Here is a 20,591-nt window from a genome sequence, read left to right as displayed (position 1 = left end):
GGAGCAGCCAGTGCTCCTAAGCACTGAACTGTCCCTCCAGTCCATGACTTGCTTTTTTTTCTGGTTACCTGTCTACCAGAGTCCCACCCTTTCCACAGATGTGTTTCTTTTATTGGTTAATGAATAAAGAAGCTGCTTTGGGTCTGTTGATAGGGCAGAACTTAGGTAGGTGTGCAGGACTGGACTGAATGCTGGGAGAAGGAAGGGCAGAGTCAGAAGGAAGCCATGGAGCCAGCTCCAGCTGGAAAGATAGGCACTGGGAACTTTACCTGGTAAGCCACAGCCTCATGGCGATATACAGATTAATGGAGATGGGTTAAATTAATATGTAAGAGTTAGCCAATTAGAAGCTGGAGTTAATGGGCCAAGCAGTGATTTAATTAATATAGTTTCTGTGTGATTATTTCTGTTCTGGGCGGCCAGGACGAACAAACGGCCTCCCTACATTTCCTGGTTGGAAAAAAGCACTAGCTTCCCCCCCTGCTCTCTTGCGAGCCAGATTCAGGCAGCAAAATCCCAGCATTTATGAACAGCCATAGAAGAGGCTTAGGGGATAGACTGAAGACTCTGCCAACTCTGATAAGCTGGGAGCTGTGCTATTATTTAAATTTTTGTCTACATGAGAGCTCATTTTTCTTGTATGGAGACATGCTCTCCTGAGTCACCTGGATGCTCAAAGGAAAGAGTGTTTCAGTGACCTCAGACTCTCCCTTGCCAGAATTCTCAGACAGGACAGGACTTCTGTCTGTGCTGGGCCGGGCAGGCTCCCATGTCTTCTAGGAGACAAATCACCATTGTTTGTATTGAGGAGGGTCAGGATTGTGTCCTTCTGGCCTGAGCTAGAAGTTCTGAACTCTCCAGCCATACATGGATAACTGGAGATACTGAGGGTCAGGGCAGTTGTGTATATTCTGGGATGTCTCCTTGACCCCCTCCCCACAGCCCCAGAGATGACAGAAGATTCCAGAACCTCGCTTTGAGACATACTCCAAGCTTTGTTTATACACTGGGAAACCCTCTTAAGTTTTTCCTGTAAGTCATCTTCTTAATGGTCAAGACGTTTTTTGTTTGCCCAGGTTGATCGCTCAGAGGCCAGTGCCAAGCGTGATTACAGTTCCACACAGCCTTTATAAGAAAAGCCTGTACCGTGTTCAGGCAAGTGCTTTATCAGGGAACAGCATAGGGAGGCTTGCGGCTTGGAGGCCATGGCTTATTCCAGGCAGACTGGGACAAATAGGTGCTATTATCAAACCATCAGACATATGCCTAGAGACAGACATATTGCTCGTTATACGACTGCCTTCCTTGACTATATGTTATATACCTGATCCTTAATACTTTGATTACCTGCCCTGAAGATGTCTGGAGTATTGGGTCACTTAGTAGCAAGGACGTCTTCTGAGATCTGCACAATCTCATTCTTGTGCGAATGTCACAGGTGTAGCCACACAAGGTGGTATACAACCTCAAGAGACCACCATCACCCACCTGTGGTCTACAGCTGACTATAGCACGTTAGGTACCACATCAGCCTCCCTCATCTGGTAAGCTTCTTGACACCCACATCTGTTCCAAGTTCATTTGGTCACAGTCTTATGATTTGCTTTAGTAACATTAAAAAAAAAACACTTTGAAAAGGTGAACTAAATTGCTATTTGTGACTTTTTCTCCTCTCGCTCCCCAAACAACATAACAGATACAGTGTGAAGGACAGGGCGGTGAGCAGAGAGTGCTACTTATGCCTCGTAGGGCTCTGGGGACTCTGGGGTTAGGCTGCCTGTCCAGAACACAGTTCCACCTCTGTCAGTACCTGGTCTAGGAGTCTACTTGTGCTAAGACATGTACTCAGCAAACTGTAAGATGCATGGAGTCAGTGCATACAAGCCTTAGAGGATGCTCGACCGTGAGCGAGGACCGTCTAAGGTCCCGCCAGCAGCACTTGGATCTCAGCATTGCTATTGAGGAGGACCTCCCGACCTCTCTGGGTCTCACACTTTTTCTCTGGACTGAAGACTAAGTGCTGGAACCACTTGTCAATATTATTTTGTCTGCAGGTAAGGTCTAATGTAGTCACCTAGGGAAAACCCCGCAAAGGCAAGGGCTGAAATATAGTTGCTCATGAAAGCCTATGGGAAGGCCCATAGCATGGCAGCCTAATGTGGGGCTGTCCTGTGCCATACGTGGACAGGAAATGGGGACTCCGCCTGGGGAGGCAGGAGGGATATGTAGTTGGCTCGTGTTATAACCGCCACAGTGAAACAGTCCTCGGACTTAATTTCAAATGTGTGCATGCTCTTTGGGCCATGGCCTTTCAGTGTCCCTCTTGATTTCTTCTTCCTCTCTCCCAGTCAAAATCACCATTAATGTGTTATAACGGTTAAGCTTCATGGTCTACTTGATGGCATTTAAACAGGAAACACACCTCAAGATGCATCTATGGGAGTGTTTTGAGAAAGATTCAGCTGGGTGAAGAGAAGCCCAGAATGTGGGCAGCACCAGTCCATGGCTGGAGTCCCAGACAAAAGAAAACGGAGAAGTGGGGGGGACACGGGCATCCATTTCTCTCTGCTTCTGGACTGTGGACCCAATGCAACAAACTGCCTCAGGCTCCGGCCGCCATGACTTTCTGTCCCGAGGGACTGTACCTTCTAACTGCGCCAAAATAGATCCTTCCTTAACTTGCTTCTGATTGACACAACCCCTGAAGAAAGAGACTTGCAGTAGAAACCCAGGTGGGCAGATATCATTGGGGCCGAGTTTCTCTTGTAAAGCCACCTCTGCCGTCCCAAGAGAAGCAATTTCTCTGTTGCTGATGGAAAGTTCAGTCTCCCCCGAAAGAGGATTTCCTTTCCAGAAACTCTACACAGGAGAAAAGCATCAGCCCTGTGATTCTGTGTCAAGCAGTAGCCCTTTCCAAAGATTTGAACGCAATAATTTGTTTTTCATGGTTTATAGGTAGCAGATAAAACTGACATGGGAAAATGGGCAGGCAGAAACGGAAAACGAGACGCAGAACCTGGAATCGTCAGCTTTAAAAGCAATTTGTTTCATTTCAGCTGAGCCCAGGAATAACTTGAGGTTAACAAGTAAATATTTCTACTGGAAAGATCAGCTACAATTAGGTCACCAACTCAGAAAAGACGTAGGCGGAAACTTGTGCACCGACTCTATCATTATGAAGCTTCCTCATCAGCAGAACTGCCAGCCATGGACTTGTTGGTCTAAAATGATGACGAAGCTGAAATATCAAAGGAGGACACGAGGAGCTTTTGGAAGGGCCGCTTTCAGATCAACAGCCAACTACAGAGTTCCAAATATGGAGAAGTGGCTGAAATAACATCTTGGGGGACTTGGTTTGAACTCCTTGCCTTCCACACTGGTCTAAAATGAGAAAAATAGATGCTGTCTCTGGGGCCCTGTGTACTGCTGAAGGGTACACAGGCTGTTGTTTAATCCTGGCAGCGGCAAGAGAATTATTATTCTGGATACTGAGAAATGTTAATTTTATTTTCCTATCATCCCGAGAAATGAATGGACTCAAGGATCTTTAACAATGCTATGCACACTTACCTAAACAGCAAGGCCTTAGGAAGCAGGGAGGTATCTCTAGTTGATGAAGCCCTTGCTATAAAGCATGAGAATCTCAGTTCAATTCCTTGCACCCGTGTGAAAAGTCAGATGTGGGGTTGTATACTTAAGGTCTTAATTCTGAGCAGGCGGAGACAGAAGAAGCAGACAGCGAGCCCCAGGTCCCTCTGAGAAAGCCAATCACAGACAAACAAACAAGATACATGGCTCTCAAGGGATGATATAGGGGGTTGGCCTCTGGCCTCCATGAATGCACACGCGCATGCATGTACACACACGCGCGTGCGCGCGCGCGCGCGCGCGCGCGCGCACACACACACACACAGAGGGCGGGGGTGGAAAGAAGCTTGAGAAGTACAGTATGGCTAGCTAGTAGCCAGTGCTGTACAGATGGACTCAGCTCATCCAGAAACAGTTTTTTTTTTTCTCCTGGAGGTTTATCAGAGAGTCAGAAAACAACTTCATTATTAATTTGATGTATATTTTTCATGTTACTTGAGGGTTTACTAATGACTAGATTTTGCTAACATATAGATCTACCTAAGCCATGGAATGCGGAAGAACGCTATTCTTGCTTTCTCACAAGAGATTTTACTTGACAATTCACTTGATGCATTTGGTTTAAGTGTTCCCATAGCCAAACCACTCACCCATGGGCTTTTCTTCTCTTTTCTAAATCTTTCTCCCAGGCCTGGCTTGGGTTGAACAATGACTCTCTTCCCTTCACAATATACAGTTTCTTAGACCTGTGCTTTTGCATAGTTGGGTGTCCTCCATGCAGTCTCTCCTTTAAAAGGGGCTAGTGCTGGGACATATCCCCAAAGGGTGGGTCTTACCAAAGCTACCAGCTGCCATGCCACTGCAAAATGAGGTGGGGCTCCAGGGCAGGTGGCTTGGGCCACGCCAAGCAGCAGAAAGCAGCCACAGGAAGATGGGCATCACTCCATCCTCCAGTCTTTCTGCTTGGTTCCCTACATCACACCCACGAATGAATGTGTCCCCTGGTGCTGTAACTCCATATTGCTACCTCTTTTCCTTTTTTTTTAGTAGAAATTGCATTGATCAATTTCTTATTCCTTGGCAGTTAAATAGATGGAAATGATGGATTTTTGTCCTTCTCACCCCTCTGACCCCCCCATCTTCTCCTCTCCCTGCCCATCCGCTTCCCAACACACTCCCCTACTGTCACATCTTTGCTGTGTGTGACCCACTGAGTTTCAATATGCTTGTCTAATGAGTGTGAGTGCGACGTTATTCTCGGGGGCATGACAACAGATCAGTGGTCACGCCAATGAAGAAAGTGACGCTCCCTTTCCCAGCCACCACTAAGTGCATCTGTAACCTATACACACCCTTTGCCCTTCCATGTTCCGCGATGAAATATTGTTGGGGCCCAATCTTATGCATGTAGCACAGTTACCGTTAGTTCATGAGCTACACCCTCTTAGTCTTTAGTCTCTTCTGCTGCATGCTAGGCACACATGCTAAGCACACATGCTAGGCACACATGCTATGTACACATGCTAGGCACACATATTAAGCACACACGCTAGGCACACATGCTAGGCCAACCTCCTTATTTCATTATCATTTCTATCACAGTCCAACTCAAGCAAAGAAGACTTCCTGTTGATGGAAAGGTCCTAGGGTCAGTCAGGATTCAATTATGAAGTTGTAAGAGGTGTATGTGTGCATGTGTGTGTGTGTGTGTGTGATGCGTGTCATTTGGAGTGAATGACCAGGCCTTATGGACTGTTAGATGGAAGGTTACTTGTTGGTTCCTGGCTAGCTTAGACCTGAAATAATCACACAGAAACTGTATTAATTAAATCACTGCTTGGTCCATTAGCTCTAGCTTCTTCTTTTTTTTTTTGCTTTTTCGAGACAGGGTTTCTCTGTGGTTTTGGAGCCTGTCCTGGAACTAGCTCTTGTAGACCAGGCTGGTCTCGAACTCACAGAGATCCGCCTGCCTCTGCCTCCCAAGTGCTGGGATTAAAGGCGTGCGCCACCACCACCCGGCTAGCTCTAGCTTCTTATTGGCTAACTCTTTATCTTAATTTAACCCATCTCCATTAATCTGTGCATCACCACAAGATCATGGCCTACCAGCAAAATTTCAGCACTTCTTATATCTGGCGGCAGCTCCATGACTTCTCCCTTTGACTCCGCCTTCTTTCTCCCAGCATTCAGTTTAGTTTTCCCAGCCTAGCTCTGTTCCCCTATGGCTCTGCTATAGGCCCAAAGAAGTTCCTCTATTAACCAATAAAAGCAACACACAGACAGAAGGTCCTCCCACACCAATGAACCCTTAGAATTGCACTGTTAGTCATATAGTTACATTGCCTCAGTTCCAACTCTGGTGTGTGTGGGTGGAAAATGGTTGGAGACAAATGAAGCTTTTGGAGCAAGGAGTTGAAGAGCGAGAATGAAGATGGAGGCTTGAAGGTACAGCAGAGCCAGAAAGAAGGCATTTCATGACCAGAACACTACCCAACTGGCAGAGAGTTCAGGAGAGGAGGGGAATGGGACAGATGGGGAGGGAAGAGGAGAGGAGGAGGGGAAAAGAAGGGGAGGAAAGGAGAGGAGAAGAAAGAGGGAGGAGAGAATGGCAGGGGAGAGGAGAAAAGAGGAGAGAAAGGATGGGAGGAGAGGGGAGAGGAGGGGAGGGGAGAGGATAAAGAGAAGGCATGTAGAGCATATGTGTCTTTGAAGAGGAAGCAGGAAGCAGAGGTCTCTAGGAACTAGAGCCTGTGGAATATTGGCTGAGAGATGACTGAGGCTATGGGGGACTGGGGCACTGGCAGAGCTAACAGGTGCTTCCCATGGTCCTTGGCACTCTTCTCAAGAAAGGGTCCTCCCACTAGTTACTCTTCTTGGAGATGGAGGTTGGGTAGAGCCCAGGGTCAGGTCTGGAAGCATCACCAGAAATAAAGCCTGGTGGGAGAGCCATGCATGGAGCAATGGTATCCGCCGTGCACAGTTTACACCGGAAACACAATTCCATTGAAGCTGTATTGTGATTCCATCCCTAGAAAACTGAGTCAGACCAGCAAAGGTAACATTTGCACAAAAAAGCAGCTTGCAGCTCCTATTCTGAGGGAACCATTCAAGAACGGAGAGCTCTCTTCAGAAACATGGAGCAGGAAGCTACAGGCTGGGTAGCTAGAGAAACATCTGTCCTATGAGCTCAGGGCTCAGGACCATCACGGCTGAGCAAAGATGAACACAGGTGTCCCTGCATGGAGCCCAGAAGCGACTCCACAAGGATGGAGAGAGAGTACAGCTAATAGGAGTGAGGATGGGAGATGGGAAAGAAGCCAAAAGTGTGAGTAGAGGAACATTCTAGAACACATTATTTCAGAGCCAGCACCACATCTGCTCCGAAAGCTCTTAGCCTATGATGAGCACTGGAACATTCCAAGGTCAGCCACAGCCTCGCTCCTGTCCTGACCCGGCTTTACATGTTGGAATCGGCGGGCAGGGTGGGGCTCAGAGTCCTTATGAGATTCCCACAGTTATCCTCAGTGGGCTGGTTTTCCTTTCTCACATGTGGGAATCACCTCACTCCTGTGTTATAGGATGGCAGCCATTCTACCCCAACCAGTGCCGCCTTCTCCTACAGTGTGGTGTTCTAGAAGTGTCTGGTGGCCTCTGTTAGAGAGCGCTACAACCTGACTCTTTGGATCCATTACCAAGGCTCTTGAAATTTATTCCCACCTTCCAGGAAGCATTGTGCTAACTTCTACTCTCCTCCAGCTCCCATCATCCCCCTGGTCATCTACCAAAGGTTGGCACAGCCTCATCGTGAAAGGTGAATGCTCAAGTCTGGACACCAGGCACCATCGTGGGATAGCAACTGCCAATGCCAACAGACAGGGACACAGGAGCCCATGCGTCAGGCAACAAAGGAGTTGGGGTCCTTGTCATCTCCCCCAGTATTCAGATCTTCCCAGGGCTCTTGGTTTAAGACTTCCTTTAGAACGGTCTTTATGGATGTGATGCATTAGGGGGCAGCCACAGTGAATCGGGGTATGAGTTAAAACAACGACCAGTGTTGTTTCTGAAGAGGAAACCCACAGAGGTTCATGGGGAAGACACATTATAAAGAAAGAGACATGGCCTGGAACCACGCAGGCAGCTAAAATCCAAATAAGGGGTGTCAAGGGCTGTCTGGATCCCCAGACCCTGGAAGGAGCAAGGGGGCATTGTTTCCTACTGGCGGGGAGTGGTAGCCCGGAGCGTTCTCTCCCAAGAGCGGCGAGAGAACGAATTTCTGCTTGTGTGATCTGTTATAGCAGTCCTTGGAGCCCTGACTGCCAAGTTTTTCCTGCCTCATCAGGAAGCCCCACCCAGAGGGCCACACTGTCCCTGGAGCCAGTCCCCATGCTACTGCCGTGATTTAAAGGCTCAGGAAGCCTCAGCCATGAGGCTCCATGCCCAGGTGAGTGTATTTCTTGGGCCCGTCCTCGCCATTACGACTTTCTGACTCCCATCTGTTCCTTTGAACTTCAATCAATGGCTGAACCCAGAATGTTGTTTTGACTGCTGGTGTCTAAACTCCCCACTGTGTGGTTTTGGGGTCAGACAATCAGGCTTAAGTCTCTGAATCATCACCCAAAGATTCAATTAGCTCTGGCTTCATCTACCTTGTGGCCGGGCCTTTGGGGACTGAGGGGGAACAGGAGCATTTAGGCAACTGCTGAGGAAAGCCAGGCGTGCCAGGGGCGCAAGGCGTCGACACAGGCAGGGAGCAGGCAGATCAGGCCGTCTGGATGACAGGGAAGCATGAAGTCACTAGAGCTCAGGGCTTGGCGCAGGACAGCTCCCATTCCTGACATAATAATTCAGGGAGAGAGAAAGTGAAGGGGCTTTGTTAAGTGAGTGAGGGGAGACAGAGGGGAGTCAAGGGAAGGTGAGACATATGTCAGCAACACGAACCTTTCACCAAGACAGGAGATGGGATCCCAGGCGCAAATCTGCTGGGGATATAAATGGTTGGGGAGCTTCCTTTGAAGTCTGACATCATTAAGAAAAATTCACATAAAACCAAAAACGGGAGAAGAGAGGGAGAAGGGGAGGAAAGGGGGGAGGGAGGGGTAGGAGAGACTGATTTTATCCCAACAAAGAATAAACTGAGAGCTTCTAATGATTTTCAGCAATTCAGTCTAAACAGGAATTCAGTCAAACCCATTGCAAAGAAAAAGTAGAGTCAAACAAACACACAAACCAACCAACCACACAGTTTCTTGGAGGACCTGGATGCTGCTGCTTTATGGGTGGAGTTGGTCCATGGGGCAGAGTCCCAAGTCACAACACAAGAGTCAGGCAGAGAAATAGCTTCCATTCTGAGTACAGGGGCGGCCCTAAAATTGTAGACCTGGGTTTGGTTTCTAATTTCTGCTGGCCCCTTCTGCTCTGGAAGGAATTTTCCAATGTGCTCCCGGAAACTACCTGAGTTCTCTAGGCATGTGCATTGAAGCACAGACACATGCAAATGAGCCCAGTTCAGGCTGGGCTCGGATGCCCTTGAATTCCAGCAACTCCTACTGGTCCAGGCCTGCTCTGCTAAGTGCTGTAAGATCACCCGCTGCTTTCAGAGCGTTCCTGCACCTGGGGCCTCCCCTTCCCTCCCTGTAGGCCAAGCTCCTCCTGGCCCCCAGTCTCATGAAGGTACACCCAAAGGTGGAGAGCTGCAGCTGGTGAGGTCTACAGAGCCTTTCCTTCGTCCCCCTTCTCTGTAGAGAGAGCCGAGCAATGGAGATTCAACATCCTGCGTTAAGCTTTCAGAGAGGCTCCTCTCACACCCGTCACACTGTCCCTTGCCTTTGACACTTTGGATGTGACAGTCCCTTGAGAATCGAGTTGAGTGTGCCAAGGCATGGTGCATACTCATCTAGTAGCTGTCCATAAACAACTTCAGGACACTGCGTGAGAAGCTAGAACATGTGATTTTCCTAGCTTGGGGACCCTTAGGGCCTCAAAGGGGATCGTATCAATATATTGGATTCAGAAGGGAGGGAAGGCCCAGTATGGAGCATGATGTAGGATTCCCCTCTGTATGCTATGAATATGTCTTATCACCATTGGTTACTAAAGAAGCTGTTTCAGCCAATGGCTTGCAGAATAAAGCCAGGTGGGAAATCTGAACAGAGATATAAAGAGAGAGTAAATGGTGTCAAGGAGACGCCATGTAGCTGCCAAAAGAGAAAGATGCCTGGAACCTTTGCTGGTAGGCCACAGCCTCATGGTAATACACAGATTAATAGAAATGGGTTACTTTAAGAGATAAGAGTTAGTTGGTAAGAAGCCTGAGCTAATAGGTCAAACAGTGTTGTAAATTAATAGTGTCTGTGTTATTTTTTGGGTCTGGGTGATCAGGAAACAAATGAGCAGCCTCTGCCAACAGGTGCACTCAGGGCTCTTGGAACAACCTTTACCATTCTACATCCTGTTTGAGGCACCCTCTTAGCTCATGCTAAGGTGTACAAGGCAGATAGTTTTGCTATTGCTGGTATAAGTAGAAACCCTAGCAGCCTGAAGCAAAAGCCAAGAACCCAGGTCACATCCCTGCAGCTGGAGGTGGTCAACTGGAGTCTTAGTTACTCCTTAAGAAAAAAAAAAAGGAGCTGGGCGGTGGTGGCGCACGCCTTTAATCCCAGCACTTGGGAGGCAGAGGCAGGTAGATCTCTGTGAGTTCGAGACCAGCCTGGTCTACAAGAGCTAGTTCCAGGACAGGCTCCAAAACCACAGAGAAACCCTGTCTTGAAAAACCAAAAAAAAAAAAGAAAAAAAGAAAAAAAAAAGGAGCCCCTTAGGTGACCCGGAGTCTGGTGTGGTTCTAGGCACTGGGGATAAGTCAGGAAGAAGACTGTTGGCAGCCCACATCCCATGTGGATAATAAACTTTAAGAGAAGGCCATGTGTCAATCAACAGCTAGCTTACAATTTTAGAGAATAACAGGGCAGTAAAATCAAGTTTGTTTCCAAAAAAAAAAAAGAAACGACGAGAAAATAAAACAAGACAAATGGGTAGAGCTAGCACGTTGTGCGGCAATGTCCTTTGACCACACGATGATCACATGCTCAGCCACGTGCCCTCTTGGCAGTCTTGCAGTACCTGGCTGGTTCACACTCAGCCAGTTTCCAGAATGTCCAGCTGGGGTTACAGGGCAAGCCAGCTGTGGTCAGAGGGACCTTTGCAAGTTTGGTTTCTCCACCAGTCCAGCAATAAAAAGGATGACTCTGTAGGCAGCTGGCCCTGACATTGGTAGGAAGGAACACAGAGACGCCCTGATGCCCAGCCTCTAGAGGAGCTGGCAGCCAGGCCCAGCATTCCCCGAAAGGGTCATGCTTGTTTTTTTCTCTGCCTGGAAGAGCGTATGGGGCCTGAGAGGAGTGTAGGGTTGGTGGGAGAGGCGTTAGTTGCTTCCGTACTGCTCCTAGATACTCCACTCTGTGTGTGCCCCCCAGGTGCTTCTTCCCGGAGCAGGTGAGGCTGTTCTAGGGCTTGACAAGTCTCCGGGGGTCCCAGGCAAATGCAAGCTTTGTGTCTTAGTGGATTAAAACCATGCAAAGGGGCTTAGTGACAAGGTAGAGTGACATAAAACACAGGTCATATTAACGATGGATAGCGAAAACCATGGTTTTAAAAGAATAATTTTGGGGTGATTGGGGAGTCTAAAGGCAAACAAAACTCCCCTAAGGGTGGGTTACTTGCCTCTTAGTGACTTCCCACTGAAGTTGCCTTCTCAGAGTTACCTGATCCAGGACAGGCACCTAGAGGAGATGACCTTGTGTGCTGATCTTCAGGTGTGTGTGTCACACACCCACAGCTGGAGTAAAGGCCTAAGATAAATTCCATGTTCTGATTTCTTCCTGGTAACCTCCTGGGATTCTGTCCTCCTGACTATTCCTAAACCATAACTTTCCTCCTGTCCTTTGGAGCCAGGCAAGTAGCTTTGGGGGAAGCCGTCGTCTCTGGAGTGGCTGCCACAGACTCCTCTTCATAGCTTGTCGGCACACAAACAAGGCATCTCCCTCTGAAGGGAGGAGAAAATTGAGGTCATGACCCCAGGAGGGGAACTCACTTTGACAGTTGTGAGATTGTCTCAGGGTACCAGAACATTCCAGGAAGGGTGACGGTTTCTTTATGGAAGCAATTCAATGTTTGAAACTCAGAATAATTACCAAAGAAATGTTGTAAGTTTGCAAAAAGGCAAAACATCTACTCAGATTGCCAGCTCCCTGATTGAAACGATAGCTTTTTCCCCCTACTAATGAAAACTTTAATGATGATGATGATTTTGTACCAGGAGCTGAACCCTGCACCTTGTCCATGCTGGGTTCAGCCACTCCTCTCTATTCACATCCTCAGGGTTTGTAATTTAAACTCCTGTGTAGATACAGACCTCGGCCTGATTAGCCAATAACTGCAAGCCACCTCAGAAAATGGGAACGACTTCCCACCTAAAGACCAACTGGCCGCTTCTGCCCTCATTCACCCGGAGCCTTCAGGCAGTTTCTGTGACAGTGGTTGGCTTTTTGCCCGGAACTGTGACTTGTCCCCCATACTGGTACATGACCAGGGTGCAGGAAGTGCAGGAGGGCATGAGTCAATTCTGGGCTAGTATTAGGTGGCCTTGGGGCTGGAATGGAAGCTTGACCACCTGAAGTCCACAGCAGGCTCTGGGAGAATCGTATAGGGCTGGGTGAGGAAGAAGGCTGTGGACGACTCCAGAGCCTGGCCGTCGACCACAATTTCCCAGGGACCCACACACACCATGCTCCACCCTTCCCGGCAGACTTTCAGTTCTTCCAGTTGTGACCACAAAGGACAGAACCAAACGACCTGGGAACCAATTTCTTATTGGTTTTGGTAAATTCAAATGATAGTGTGAGTAACACATTGGCATCGTCATATGAAGTCAGAGCAGAGATGGGACTGTAGCTCTGCGGTAGAATGCGTGCCTGGGATGTATAAGGTCCTGGGTTCAGGTCTTAGCATCACTTAGACACAGACAGAGAGACAGACGGACAGACCAGACAGACACACACACCAATAGTAATCACAGCTCTCTTTGAGGGGGTGGCCCTGTCCTACAGAAAGATTGGTTACTAGCTACTTTCTTGGGTATAATTTAAAATTTAAATGCTGTAATTTTTTTGTAGTCTGCTATCATGGTGTTTATAGAATAGGGCATTGGGAGCTAATGGTTTTTTTTTTTTTCTCTCTACTTTGTCCTTATGTCCCTTCTCTGTCTCATGAACATGTTGGGGTACAGCAACACACATTCTTGTGCCTGTCATTCTACCCCCTTAAGACATCCTTACATACAGGCAGGATTCTGTTTCAGACATTTGGACTCAGGGAATTGGGTGAGAGAAGCATGTATGTAAAGTCGTGCAATGCCAGACCAGGAGGGGTGGCCCTGTTGATGTGGTCTCCCTTTGTCACTGGTCTGGAATTGACCCAGGCAGCCCCATCTTTAAGCTCCTCCAAGTGCTGGGCCCCCGCTGAAGCAGGTCAGAGCTCTGATCTGGTCCCTCCGCCCAGCGATGAGGCTCAGCAGGACTCTGAGGAGTCCAGCAAGGTGGCAGACAGGGAAGCCTAAGCTGGGACACAGAAGAGGCCATGGGAAGAAAGGGAGGCTGTCGTAGGGAGACATGGGGAGTGTCTCGATCCTGTCCTGGACATCCCTTCTGCAGTATCAGACATCTCACATGTCTGGCCCTTGGTGACTTTTTCAAGCACTGTGGGCATGTTTATGAAGTAGACCACAAGCTTCTGGGGGCCGTGGGGAATAGGAGGGCAGAATTTTTGGCCTAAAAGCGGAGTTCCTGGAATGGTGCTGGCACTTCTCAAATAACAGCTAGCTCGGGGCGGGGTGGGAGGAGAATCTCAAGCTCTCTTCTCCCTCTGCCCTGCTCTGATGGACTCTGCCCTGCCCCAAAGCATCCATTGACACAGTCTGTGGAAAAAAGTCAGACTCACAAAAACCCTGGTGCAGAAAGGGTTGCCGAAGAGGATGCAGGAACCCTGGTGTTTCTGGCTGAGCTCCCCCTCCTCAGGTCTATCACTTTCTTTACACAGTGAAGCCAAGAGGTTAAGAATGAGACACAGGGCTGGAGAGAGAGCTCTGGCAGTGAAGCGCTCACTGCAGAAACATGAATTTTAAGTTTGATCCCCAGAACCCACGCAAAACAGCTTGGATTACAAATAAATACTTTGTAATCTCAGGCCTGGAGTGGGTACCAGGGGGTAGAGATAGAAGGGTACCTAGGTTTTGCCAGCCACACTGATTGGGGAGCCCCAGACTCATTGGGGAACCACAAACTAATAAGAGCTCTGGCTCAAGAGACAAGGTGGACAGCAGCTGAGGAATTCTCCATTACACACATGTACCCAACATACATGTACGCCCATAGAAACACACACTCACGTGTGCACACACATATGAATATAAAAATTGAAAAGACGTATGTGTACACACAAGCACACATAACCTGCCCAATTAAGTGCACACAAACTCTCTCTTACATGTACTCACAAGGTCTTAAGCAATAGGCTATAGATACCATCATAATATTTTTGCAAAATGCAGAATTATTACAACATTTCCCATGAGATTAACTTTTGAGACAAAAGAATACTTTCAAACTCAAGATTTCTTTAAAAAAAAAAAAAATCCTGCGCCAAAGTGAAGACATCCTTCTTAGGAGAGGAAAATGACTAAGCTGCTGTTTTCAGGATGAGAACCATGCGCTCATGGCTCTCCCGCCAATTTCTGTCCTTACAGGAGAGACTTCAGTTACACTCACTGGCATCACGTTAAAAACGTGAACAAAATCTCACAAGGAAGAGTCAAATGGCTGACTAGAGGTTACTGCTTTGGTGTTGGCACCAAGATCATCCCCCTTAACCTGAGAGCCCATATTTAAATTCAAACTGGGAGTCGGTACTTCACAATCTAAACAAAGTATTCTTCTTGCTACCGCAAGAGAGGGCAGAGTGATGGCTACCAGCATGTCTCTTCCTGCAGTGCATCTGGCCTTGAGTTCTTAGAGACAGCTAACATCAAAGGAAGCAGATGAAATGGTGTGGGGACCACAGATAACTCGGGGATTGCTAAAATTAGAGGTGAGGTAGCCGGGGCTCGGCGAGGACCTTGCTGATCCTCTCACACAGAGGACAGACTCTTACTCTCTGCCCAGCCTCCAAAGAGAAAGGCTTTTACCCCACAGGCCTGGCTCTTGCAGAAATGCGCAGCTCTGTGGCTGGAGGTCCCTCCTGCTATCTTAAATTCTCCACACTCATGTTCAAATCTCTTGTTTCTGGCTGTGGAGTCCTGTGTAATTCCTAAGGTGACACACCCAGCCCTCAGATGCTCTGTGGGGGTTTTCGCAGTCAGAGGTCGTCCCTCACATTGCCTTCCCTCCCTCTATTGGGATGCTTTCCAGAGCCTGCTCTGCACTGGGAAAGCATCTGGGAGGGGGTTCTGTAAGCTGGGCTGGGCTGGGGGAGGGGTCACCTGGGATGCTGGGTGTGTCTTACCTTCTCCCTTCTCTTTCTTCTTTTGCATATGTTTCCCTGGCTACTGTATCTAACTGTTTGCCCCCCAGGATTCATGCTTTGGGGGTAGCTATCACATCCCGGGTGGGCTCAGCAGGAAAGTGTTGAACTTTTCCTATTAATATCTTGGCTGCCCCGATTTCCTCTTCAGAAGGCATTTAAGGACACAGGAAAGTTTGAGAAAAGGGGTGAGGGAAGAAGGAAAGGCTTAGGAAAAGTTTGACTCCAGTGGGGAACACAGAGACTGACCCTGTTTCCCCGAGAAAGCTCTTATGACTTCCTCAGAAATGCCACATGTCCAGAGACCACCATGGGATATCCAGAGATAATAGTGACAGTTCCTGTTGTCCTGGCTTCCTCCTTTTCCCTGATACCCTCACCTTCTTCTTGGAAGATCTTTCTCAGACTTTGGGCACCAGAGGCCTCAAGTCTGGAGAGTGAGGAGAGAGCTACATCCACTCAATCAACTGTTTTACTTCTGACCTAAACAAACCACAAACTGTGTCACCATGGCACATACACCCTAAGACACACCCGGCTGTCTCTGCTCCACCCCCGCAATACACCCTAAAAAAACACAGCCCTGAAGTGGCTGTTTCTGTCCCATCCCAGAACATAAACCCTAAAATAAAAATAAAAATAAAAATAAATGCCCCAAAGCAGCTGTTTCTGTTTCACCCCAGCACACAGACAGCATGGCCCTGAAGGGGCTGCCCCAGAGTAGAACCCCTTGCCTTGAAGGCACCCCGAAGGCTCCTTTTCATGAAGGGGAATGAGAGTAAACCAGATTCCAGGCAGGTGTTCCCCTGATAAGTGGGTGAGTTACAGTGGCTGCCAGCCTAGACCCTAGAACCCAGGTCCCAAGTGGCACAGCTGGGTAGAGAGGGCCTTTATCTGCTGCCAGCTGGACCCAGAGATGCGGCTCAGAGGCTGGAGTGCTCTGCCTGCTCCTGGCAGATGCTTCCCAAGCAACTCTGGTGGCTGGGGCTGGAGGCCTGGCCTGGAACAACACATTGTTAGCACATGTTGACAGTCTACTTCTCCGCGAAGATCACACAATGCCTTTCATTTACTGTGTCTTGCAAGGGTTCCAATCTGTTTTATGGGCAACAAAACTGAGTTCCAGAGGGGTTGGAGGGCACTCACATCTGAGTGGGAAGGAGTTAGGGGTTGTCCCAGGAGATCCCTGCTTCCTGACTGTCGTTCATTACTCATCTCCTTGCCAGCTCCTTCCAGGACAGTCTCTGTCTAGTTGGCAGATCTCAAGTCTGGTAGGAGTTAAGAAGAACATGTGTGTTCTGAACTCTCTGAGAGTGGTATTCTCTCTCTCTCTCTCTCTCTCTCTCTCTCTCTCTCTCTCTCTCTCTCTCTCTCCCCTCTCCCTCCCTCCCCCTCCACACACACACACACACACACACACACACACACGGCAGTGTTCAGCATGTGGTGACAGATAAAAGGGAGGGGACGCTGTTTCAGTATTGGGTTTTGCGACCACACATGGTTTTCTTCACCTCTGAGGAAACACATGAAATTGAAAATGAGGCCGAGGGCTGCCCGTCTCTCTTCCTCCCTCTCACTGTGAGAGCTGGCTGGTCCTATTCTTCCTCCATTTAAAATGTGACTCTTTCTGTCCCCTGAACTTTCTTAGTAACTGGCCGCTGGTACCATTCCACAGAAAGAGGAACCATGGCGCTGAGGCTAAGTGGAAATTTCCAGATAGCTTTGGCTCTGAGCAAGGAGAGTTCCATCTTGCTGGGGGCAGAAGACGAGCTTGCAAGTCAGATGCTGCTTGAGGCTGCCTTGACAGAGACCCTTGGGCAGGTGATTCTAGCTGTCATTCAAATGAAAACAAGAGCTCTCTGGGTGAAGACTACCAACAGAAAAGCTAGGACATAGAAAACAGAATCCTCAAGACATTAACTACAGATGCCACCACCGAAGGCTATGAAACACAACCAGGAAATCAAAGACACAAATGAACGGAAAGATAGAGCACGCCATTGAGTGATGGCACTCTATGCTGTTGAGACGATAATGCAAGCAGTCTAGAGACTGAATGTGCTTCCTTCTAAAATCCCAATGGAATCCTCCCCATGTGTATATGTGTGCAGGTGTGTGTGTGTGTGTGTGTGTGTGTGTGTATGTAGGAGGTGGGAGGTAGGGACATACAACCTCAGATATTATTCCACTTTTCCCCCCTTGGACAGAGTCTCTCACTAGCTGGGAGATTGTTCAGCAGGCAAATCTGGCTGCCCAGGAAGCCCCAGGGATCTACCTGGATCCTCCCCGATCTGGGATTCCAAATGGGTGGACCAAGGAACTAGAACCAGACTCATCCACAACAAGCAGGCAAACAGGGAGAGGGGCCGTGGATAGAGAATAAAGACCTTGGGCTTCTTCCTTATTCCCTGATCTGAGAGAAAGGTCTGCCAGGCTTTTCCTCCCGCCAGCAAGGCCCCCATTTTGGCTGACTTGTCTCGGCTGGCCAGACAGTCTCAAAGCCCATCCTGATCATGTTTACCTGAGGTTGTGGGCCTATCTGCTCCACTTCTTTGTCTAAGTTGACCAAAACCAAAATTAGGGAGGGGCCTGCCCTACGCCATCATAAACACGTTTACCCAAGACCATGGGCCGACCAGCTCCCTTTTCTTTTTTTAAGCCGATAAATCTGGGAAGAGGACCCATCGCAGGTCACCAAAGCCTCTTAAACCCCCAGCCCCCAGGACAAAATGGGTTTCTATTCCAGAGGGTCCACTCTGGGCCTTGCTGTGTGAGTGTCCTCATTGTTAGCGCAGTCTGTCCCCTGTTGCCAGCTGTGCCTGTTCCTGCTTTTCACCCCTTTGAAACTGGTAGAGAAAACAGCGTGATCAGGAGAGTCCCTAGAGCAGAGGTTCTCAACCTGTGGGTCGTGACCCCTCTGGGGGTTGAAGGATCTTTTCACAGGGGTTGCCTAAGATCATGGAAAGCACAAATATCTAAATTATGATTCGTTTCAGTACAGTTATAAAGTAGCAACAAAAATAATTTTATGATTGGGGTCAGCACAACGTGAGGAACTGTATAAAAAGGGTCTCAGCATTAGGAAGGTTGAGAACCACAGCCCTATACTGTGACCTGCAGTACCCAGTTTCTTTTTGTTTAATGTGGCTTCTAGCAATGGAACTCGGGCCCATATGCTTAGAAGGCAAGCTCTTTACCAAGCAACTCTTCCGACACTGAGAAGAAAAAAGGAGCTTTCAAACCAAAACGCTAAGACCTTTCCTAAGGCGATAACCGTTTTTTCCAGGAGTCACTCTTTGGGTCATCTAGCACCCTTTGTACCAGTCACCTTCACACTCCCTGTCCTAGCTCTGGTGAAGATGCTCACCTCCTCAGTCACATGCCACAGCACCACGTCAGTGTGACCTGCCCTCCATCCCGCTGGCATGTCCCCAGTCACACAGTTCTGCCTCATTCTGTCCCGTTCCTATGTCCCTGGTCCCCACGGCACTTTTAACTCATTTGGTTTTCTTTTCTCTCTCAAGATAACTCTCACCACCGAGGATTGTCGTCTTTGGTCTTCCTTCACTGCTATATTTCCGGGACAAACATAATGAGCACGTAGACAATACTCAAGATAACTATGAACCGAATGCACACGAGTATAAACCCTGTACGAGGTAAACAGGTCTGCACCTTTACTTTTTACATTAAAGTACGTGGCTACTAAGGGGATTTTGGCACAATTTAGCATCCTGGGGAAGCACAGTGGAGCAGGGACAGAGCGTTATCACCATACACCCAAGCAGCGTTGAGTTCTGCTTCCTCCCATTTGCAAGTTTTTTTCATCTGGGGCTGTTTTCAGACTCGAGCTTCTTCCAAGGCACTACACCTAGATCACAATGCACATGAAATCACTGCCCCATCTGAGAAAGTCATCAAGGGATCTTAATCCATCGTAATCGCCAACGGCAAAGGAGCCCTCTGAGTGGGGATGCATTTATGACTGTGTGGGATGCCAGGACTTGGCTTCAGCTGGGTGAGAACGAGTCTCCATCGCAAGGAGCCGACAGCTGGCAAGAAAATCGTGGCGCTGTCTGTGAGAGAGTGAGGAGGATGCGCTGTATCGGGAGACTCCCGAGGTGAGACAGTACTTGTAGACGAGCTACGTCCAAACAAATGTTCAATCCCATGCTTAACTGATGACTTCCACTTTATAATGCCGGCGACGACAAGTGACCAAGGAGCAAAGCTGTCTGCTAAAGGATGACTCACCCGCCTCTTCTTTTAAATCAATCTTGGGAACATTGTCCTGAATTACATCACTGGCCCCCTGAAGCTGGGACGTCTCCCAGAGAATGTCACAAAGCCAGAGCCGCAGCTCATGGGGGGTCAGCACCTCATGAGGGCACCTCTTCATTATCGGGGCAGCTCTTACTGGAGGGAGAGGAGGCTGAACTGCCCCCCCCCCCCAGATCAGCAAGAGGCGTTTCCTAGCCTGAGGCTGAACAGGCTGAGGTGTCCCACCCGAACAAGTGGGCTGGCTGAAGGTCAAGGGTCTCCAGAGCTCCCCAAACGGCTGGAAGACAGTGTATGCTACCTGGCACGACTCTGTCTCAAAACAATAAAAACAAACATAGACCAGCCAAACAAAAAGGACTGCCGCTGGCAATGTAGGCTTTAGTCTTAGAGCACATCTCAAAAGACCCTGAATGAAACCAGCTCCCATCTGTGAGAATTTTAAAGACCCAGCAGGGCCGAATCCCGAGTCTAGCAGCAGACAAAGCTCATGCTGAGCTCAGGCTCCCTAAGTCCACCTTCATCACTTCATAGATGGCTAAGGGACTATTTCACTCTCCGGACTGAGTCAGTGATGATGTGAACGAGGCCCTCAACTTCCTCCCCCGACTTCTGCTTCATCCTGTGTAGCCTCTGTATCTTCAGATTTCCTTCTGTGATGGGACCATGCCTCTGCCGAGAAGAAGCATGGGCTATTCAGGCTCAGAACCGACACAGCTCACAGTTCAACCTCCTGCTTGTGGTGTTTGGGGCAAGTGACTGTCCTGTGGGCATTCAGCCCACACTAGGCTTCCAAGTACCCTGGCTTTAAGTTCCTGCAACCTGGTGACTTTTCTCTGAGTCTTTCCAAGGCCCCAGGTTAGGAGATTTCGAGTTTCAGTTTCAATTTCTGTGCTTCAGTGTTCCACGGTTAACCTAGCCCCATCATTACCCGCCTGCCTCACAGACTTCCTAGCTTGCTGCCCTACTGAGTGGAGGATTGAAAAGCCATAGTTAGAGTTCTCGAAGAACCCATTCTTTGCTGGGGTTGGATTTTGTTCCTTTCGGACATGTTCCTCCTATTTAATAGAGTAGAGGAGGAACGGGGGGAGATGGAGACAAGGCTAAGTATGTAGACAGATGGATGAGCAAGGAGAGGCGTGGTTGGGTGAGTA

Source organism: Chionomys nivalis, chromosome 3, assembly GCF_950005125.1.
Source record: "Chionomys nivalis chromosome 3, mChiNiv1.1, whole genome shotgun sequence".
Classification (NCBI taxonomy): Eukaryota; Metazoa; Chordata; class Mammalia; order Rodentia; family Cricetidae; genus Chionomys; species Chionomys nivalis.
Note: the sequence above shows the minus strand (reverse complement) of the source record.